Source organism: Otolemur garnettii, unplaced genomic scaffold (genome assembly GCF_000181295.1).
Source record: "Otolemur garnettii isolate 467f Iridium unplaced genomic scaffold, OtoGar3 scaffold00094, whole genome shotgun sequence".
Classification (NCBI taxonomy): Eukaryota; Metazoa; Chordata; class Mammalia; order Primates; family Galagidae; genus Otolemur; species Otolemur garnettii.
In genome coordinates this window covers 1,623,716-1,631,581 of record NW_003852489.1, presented here as the reverse complement: position 1 = coordinate 1,631,581, position 7,866 = coordinate 1,623,716, and positions in this window count along the sequence as shown.

Genomic DNA, 7,866 nt, shown 5'->3' with positions numbered 1-7,866 from the left:
CCCCCCACTCTGAATAGTCCCTGATGGGTATTTACGGTTTCCTCAGCTTGCCCTGTTAGGGGACCAGGAAAATGTGAGTCTTCCATACTCTGTGCTGCTGGCGAGCACTGCTCCCAAGTGGAATGCATGTCTGGATGGCTCTAATGCCACCGGTTTGAGACCAAGGGGTCCACACTCTGCTCCAGTTCAGCAGGCCTGCTCTGCGGTCCCTCCCCGGCCACCCACTGTGGGTTAAAGATGTATTTATGCACACTCTGGGGGCTGAGCATGGAAGGATTCCAGATACACAAGGAGGCCTTAACCAGGTGCTTAAGATGCAAGGCACAGCCTGGTTAATGCTATTGTAGGGGGCCCCACAAAGACGCAGATGCATTTCGGCAAACAGCTAATCATAAGAGCAGGAGGAGGGGAGAGGTGGTGGAAAAGTCCACCTGGCATTCACTGGGGCTCATCCTCCTCCCACCCCCCACCACGGGCACCTTTGTGACAACTTGCTTCTATCTCCAATTAGCCGGTTTCAGCAGCCAATACCCAACATGCTAGGCCTTCTATTCAAGAGCCTTTTATCTAACACGCACATACTTTGCAGACAAGAAAAAGGAAAAGGAAAAAAAAAGAAAAGAAACGAAAAAGGATTTCTAAAGTGGCCAGGCCAAAAAAACAAAGAGGATTGGGAGAGGAAGGGGTGCTGGACTCAGGAACAAAGAAAACTCTGGAAACCCCTGAAAAGACCCTGCCTGCCTCCTCCCATGAAACAATTGAGAGCTGACCCAGTGCTAGACACGTAGCAGCTAAGGAGGGTTAAGAGGGTGAGGGGCCACTCCGGGGGCCCCACTCCTGTCTCCATGGGGTCCAGCTGGCCCCTTATCACCAGGCTGCAGGCTGGAGCGGGCCTCTGACTGTTTAAAGAGCGGACTGTGGCCAGAGGCAGAGGGAGGGAGAAGCCGATCCCAGAAACAACTTCCTGACGGCCGACAGCTGACATTCTTAACTGAACACAGGATATGCCAAGAAATTATCAGGCCTGGCTTTTCTCTCTCTTGATAGATGACAAAGCAAAAGGAGAAAAAAAAAAAAAAAAGAAAAAGGAGGAAAAAAAAAAAAGAAAGAAGAAAATGAAAAACAACCACAGCCACACATGTCTCATAAATCACGACTTTTATTGAATGCTTCGCCACATAATAGCAACAGTCAAATTGAATAAAGACACCCTTCTATAAAGTACCGGGGAGAGACCACATCTCCCCCAGCCCAGGGTGGGCGGGAAAGAACAGTGAACTCCGAGACAGAAAAGGCTTTGGAGAAAGTACATGCAGTAGTAGAGACAGGTGGTGGTTGTTCTGCAATATTCCCAAAACATGGGGACCCAGAAGCCAAGAGAAGCGGGGTAAGCCAAGAGCAGAGCCACACAAAAGCACGACGCACACTTGAGCAAGGACGTGGGGGTTTCTGAAGGGTCCGGGGTGGGTGTGTTTGCTGAGAGAATCAAGAGAGAGGTAATGACTCTGCTGGGGCTGCAGAGCGTGTGAGAAAGTGCAGAAATGAGGCCACGTTGTGGCCGATCCCCGTGGGCCGATCATTCCTCAGGTGCAGGCCTGCAGCTCACACGCAAAATAAACCCAGCCATTTGGCACCGGTGGCACTTTGAGCTGAGGTGGGTATGGGAAGAATGCAGCTTCCACTGGTTTCACTGTCCCACTGGCTCCACATCTGGTTGCCAGAGAGGGTGATCAGCTAAGGGAAAGTCCTTGTTGATGGGAGGCTGGTTCACTCACAACCCTTCTCTCCAACAGACCCACACTCAAAGCTTAACAGACAATATCCCTAAACTTGGACAGGCGAAGTAAGAAACGTCCACAATGCCTTGATCCCCAAGATGGGACGAAGTGACAGGATGAGAGTTATTATCTCGTCCTAAGCTCTTCCCTGCCATACTCATCAAAACAAATGACTATTTTCTTTTTTTTAAGCAAAGGAAGGAAAGGAGGGACGGAAGGGAAGGAATGAATTTCTTCCAAATTGTGCCATTTGCAGAATCCAGGGAAATATATCTATAGTCAAATGTATTTGAAGTTTTTGTGGTAAAGATAAATACTTTCCGAGGGTGAGTCATTGCCAAGGTGAACGGAGCGCAGAACACAGTCAGCCCTCCCCGGACATTCGCCAGACTGGACTGCACAGAAGCCTAGGAGCCCTGCTCACCTGGCCACCGCCCCAGATTCCCATTCCTTCCCTCAACACTCAGCTTTCCAACTGAGTAACCAGCCACAGTGACCGACACTCGAGGGTGATGTAACAGGGCAGAAGTATTCCGAAGGAAAGGTCACAAAGAACTGGATGTCCCAATTCAAGTCAGAGTTAAAGATAATCAATCAGACTAATACCTGAGGTCAGACTTGGTTCATTCTGTCCTTCTCTAACTCTATCCCAAATATCTTAAAATAGGGACCTGGGGGTGACAGTAACACCCAGAATGACCAGGGTGGAGGGAGGGGAACTAAGGGGAGGATGGGATCCTATTCACATGCATGTCTTAGCAGGAAATGCGTCCAAAGGCAAAGGGGCAGAGATTCTTGGTTCCAAAAAGCAACTGAGATGCCACATTTTCCCAAAAGATGAAGCCACCAGTTCCAAAATGTTATGTGTAGTCAATCAGCTGCTCCTAAACACAAAGCTCTTCCAAGGGGTTAGAAAGATAACAGAGAGGGACCTCAGAATTTTTATTTCTGCCATTTAACTTTAGAAGAAGGAATCTAAGCAGTGGCAGGTGGAAAAAGTGACAATGGAGTGTGCTGCGTGGCATCTGAGACGCTAACACACAGTTTCAGAGCACATTTGTTGAGCTGCACTGAACCACTGGTAAATCCTTACTGCAACCCAAGTCTAAGTGACCAGAAGTCACAGCAAAGAACTGGATCCATGTCTGCATTTGGCACCCAGCACTGCATCTCTTTGAGCCTTAGTTTCCCCATCTGTGAAATGGGAAAATATTTCCAAAGGATTTTATACCTTGCCTCTGAGGACCAAATCAGGTCCTGTGTGAATGTGCTCCACGGACTTGAAAAGGCAGTGGAGGGATCAGTTCTATGGTCCTGCCAAGCAACTCATTCACTCATCGCTTGTTCAAACGTGTGGTTTTTCTGGCTCAGATGTCCTGCAGCAGGGCCAGAGGGGGAAGTCAGGAGGAGGAACTCTAATCCCATGTTGGTGTCCACAGCCGATCATCTAAAGAGAGCAATCTATCGGGAAGATAAGGGAACCAACACATCATCTAATTAAAGCACGCAGGTGCGCACAAGTTCAAAGACTCACTGCTCCTGGGCGGTCAGAACAACAATCAGCAGAGGAGGCTTTGGGGGGCTTTTGCTATGGGAACAGATGCCCCCAGCTTTAAGGATCACAGGCATGAAAGGAAGAAGAGAGAAGGGAGAGGGGAGGGGTACGCAGCTGTCCCTTATCTTTGAATTTATCTTCTATTTGTACCCAGCACCACTTCCTATTCCCAGTAGGCTGCTGAATCTCGGGGTCATCCCAACCACATTTGCTCAGAGTGGCCTTTGTGCCATTATTCTTGCTGGGTATGCTTTAAATACACTCCCTTAAGTCCCTATGAAATTGTTCACTAGGAGGATGTGATAATGTTACATCCTCACATTCTCCTCCTACTCAGCTATTCCCAGAAACCGTGGCTGGCTTAAAATCCCCACTCTCCACCCCATGAACCCTTGACCTCTCACAATCCATGTCACCTCGCACACAATCCTATATCCCCTTGATACTTCTACAGGCTCTGAAATTGTTTTCTAGCAGGGGTTTGCCCACCTGAATAAAAAAGGAAAGTCCTCTGGAGACAGAACTGTGCCTTTACTCGCTCAGGTTTTCTCGTCCCTCCCCTCTCTTTGTCACCGAGCAGAACGTTTCACACAAGGTCACTTAGGAAGGGCTACTGACCTGCCTGGCCAGCTCAAGGACTGGGAAGACTAATGACCACCTGTTGCCACGGACTTAAATTTGCTGATCTCTACACTTCATGCCACCCCACTCTGAACTTTGGAGCTTCTATTTCTCTCTTCCTTCTTCTCCCTATAAGTCTCATTTTCAATGTAATTGTGCTCGATGTCCATGAATAAACCTCATGGTTCAGTAAAGATGCTACCTTGGCCCGGCTAAATCTAAACTTGGAGTTATGTAAACCCTAGGCACTCAACCGCCATACTAGGAAGCCAGCAGTGACCCCAAACAGCAAAGAATAATGTTGCACCTGTATGGGGAATTTTCCAGGTTACCTTGAAGTCTCACTAGAGATGCTGAAGATACGGAAGCTAAGACCATCATTCCCACAGCACAGCGGGACTTGTGTTCTGGTTGCCCAGGCTAGAGTGCTATGGCATCATCATAGTGCACAGCAACCTCAAATTTCTGGGCTCAAGTGATCCTTGCCTCAGCCTGCAGAGTAGCCGGGACTACAGGTGCCTGCCATTGACACCTAGCTAGTTTTTTCTATTCTTAGTAGAGACAGGTCTTTTTCTTGCTCAGGCTGGTCTCGAACTCCTGAGCTCAAGCAATCTACCTCAGGCTCCCAGAGGGCCAGGATTACAGGCGTGATCTGTAACACCCAGCCTGGTTGCCCTTTCTTACCGAAAACATACCCAAAATGTCCATAGTGTGTGGAATAAAGTAAACTGGGAGCCTTGCTAGATCAGAGGTAAGCCTTTTTAAAAAAAATGGATTTTAAGAGGGAATGTAGGGCTCATTAATAATATAAAGAAATTAGCACTAGAAAAAGGGCAGGGAAAAAATACTAAGGAAGTTCAAAGCTTCAGTGACATATATCGGGATACAAGTTCACAGGCTAGAGGCAAAACCAATTCTCAAGGTGGATCTGGATCTGAATTTAATACTTTCACCTATGGTTACAAAAATGCAGCATAGCTACAAAAGACAAATCCTAACACAATACAGTGAGGAACTGGGCCCTGTCACAATAGGTTTCTGCAAACGGCTTCTTTGTTACACTTTGTACATTCTCCAGTTGTCTTGATGTTTTTATTGATTTTGGTTTTTTGTTTGTTTGTTTGTTTTGGTTTTTGCTTGTCTGCTACTCTACCCTCCAGGAACTCAAGCATACCTCTAATCATTTGATCTGTTCACTAAATTGCTGGGTAGACATGGTAAATTGATGCCCATCAGCCCTTTCAATCCCCGCCCCTTAAGCCTTTCTGTTATGCAGGAAAATTGGCTCAGCACCTGTATAGCTCAGTGGCTAGGGTGCCAGCCACATACACCGGGCTGGACGGCTCGAACTCAACCTGGGGCCTGCCAAACAACAATGACAACTGCAATAAAAAAAAAAAAAGCCAGGCATTGTGGTGAGCACCTGTTGTCCCAGCTACTTGGGAGGGAAGAGAATCACTTAAGCCCAAGAGTTTGAGCTTGCAGTGAGCTGTGGCGCCACAGCACTCTATTGAGGGCGACATAGGGAGATTCTGTCTCAAAGGAAAAAAAAAAAAAAGAATTAATATTCCAGACTCCCTTGCAGCTAGGTATGGAAGGGAAAGAAATGTGTTCTGGGCTTCGTTTCCTCTGGCCCCAGGGAGGTGCTTGGTAACTCTGCAGCAATATCCTGTGTCTCCACTAACTTTACTCATGGACAATCTGTTTTACTGGAGAAGATCACAGCAGCTGTAGCAGCCTCACCTTCCCAATTTGGTCAGGGCTTCCCGATGTCAGAAGAGGCAGCAGCTACTTGAAGACCCCACGGCTGGGCTGAGAGAGGAGTTTCTGAAAGTACAGGTTTCTCCTCATCTCCTGATGATTTCTAAGAGCATTTTAACATCTCAAGCCAATTCTGCTTAAACTAGATAGGAGTGGATTCAGCTTTGAAATCAGCCTAAAACATGGCCTTTGTTCTTGTTTTTAAAAGTAGATCAATATCTTTGTTTTTAAAAAAAAAAAAAAGGACACAAGGCAGAACCTGAAAATTCAGTTTTCTTCCTGACGGGCTGCTTAACCTAGGGCAAGGCACTTACTGATGTTTATTGGGCCTCAGTTTTCTCATCTATAAAACGAGAGGGTGAAACTAGATAATCTCCAAGGACCCTAACGGCCCTACTATTCACTGATTTTAAACCCAGATGCCCTTTACTTGCATAATTCTGACTTTATTTTTGCAGTCAATTAACTAATACAAAAAGTGCCTCTATGTAGGAAAAAAAATACTGTTCTCATTCTTATTGAGGTGGCAGCCTTCAAATCAAGCTGTGCAACACCAGATCCCCAGGCCAAGAAACTGCTTTCACTGAAATTTAGCTTTCCTTTGGAGAAAGGGTTCGCTGTGGTAGAGGAGGGTGGGTAGGGGGCAGTGAGTAAGACTCTTTTATAGTTTCTTCTAGAAAGGAGAGTAGCAGTCTTGGTTTCTGTATTGTGTACATTATTTTTTTGGAGATGGAGTCTCACTCTATTACCCCAGGACTGAATGCTCTGGCATCAGTCTAGTTCACAGCAACCTCAAACACCTCAGCTCAGACAATCCTCGGGCCTCTGCCTCCCAAGTAGCTGGGACTACAGGTGCCCACCACAACATCCAGCTAATTTTTCTGTTTTTAGTAGAGACAGGGTCTTTCTCTTGCTCAGGCTGGTCTTGAACTCCTGAGTTCAAGGGATCTTTTAGCCTCAGCTTCCCAAGAGTGCTAGGATTATAGGCATGAGCCACTGCACCCGACTTGCGTACAACAGAAAGGACTCATTAATTCTCTGTATGATAAAATAAATAGAAAACAGGTACAGCTTCAAATTTGTTTGTGTCTAAACTGTTTCCTTCCATAAAAGGAAATGTATCAGTCCGTTGACCATGATTATCTCTGTGTGGTAAGACTTCAGGTTTCACCCTAACTTTTATACTCTGGCATTTTCCAAATTTGCCATGTTTTTTAACTAGATAGGTAAAAAGACAATGGGAATCTTCCTCACTCTCTCCCCTCTTCCCACATCTGTGCTGGGAATGGCTGCACTGAAATCTCTAATTCCAGGGGGAAATGTCTTCCTTCTTTAAACTTGGATAAATGTTAACCAAATCAGATATACAGGTGGGTAGGTCAGTGGGTCAAAGATAAGTAGGTAGGCAAACAAATAAACCTTGAAGAGAAAGCTCTGCCAAATTTCACTGAAGAGGGGTAGTTTAAAAGAATAAATTTAGTCGAAGTTGAGCCAAGAATCCATAGATTCTTAAAAATTAAGCTTCCCCCTTCAGCACAAATAATATTTACTGTAAACACATCATTTTTGTAAAAACTAATTAATTTTTTTTTTTAATTTCCTAGAGTGTCACTCTGTCACTCAGGCTTAAGGTCAGTGCACCATCACAAATCACAGCAACCTCAAACTCCTGGGCTGAAGTGATCCTCCTGCTTCAGCCTACCAAGTAGCTGGGACTGCCATGCCTGGCTAATTTATTTATTTTTGTAGTGACAGCGTCTCACTCTTGCTCAAGCTAGTCTCAAACTCCTGGCCTCAAGTAATGCTCCCCTTCCCACCACCTGAGTCTTCCAAAGTGCTAGGATTATAGGCAGGGGTCCTCAAACTTTTTAAACACGGGGCCAGTCCACTGTCCCTCAAACCGTTGGAGGGACGGACTGCAGGCCCCAGGACGAGTTGGCTGCTAAGCAGGACAGGCAGCATCAGCAAAAACACCCAGCGGGCCAGATAAATGTCCTTAGAGGGCTGTATGTGGTCCTCGTCGCCTGATTATAGGCATGAACTACCATGCCCAGCGCCCCCCCCCCAAAAAAAATTAGTCAAGTTTTAAAACTTATATTAATCTCTCAAATTTCTGGCAAGGGTATAAAGCAGTAATACCATGGAGGCCAA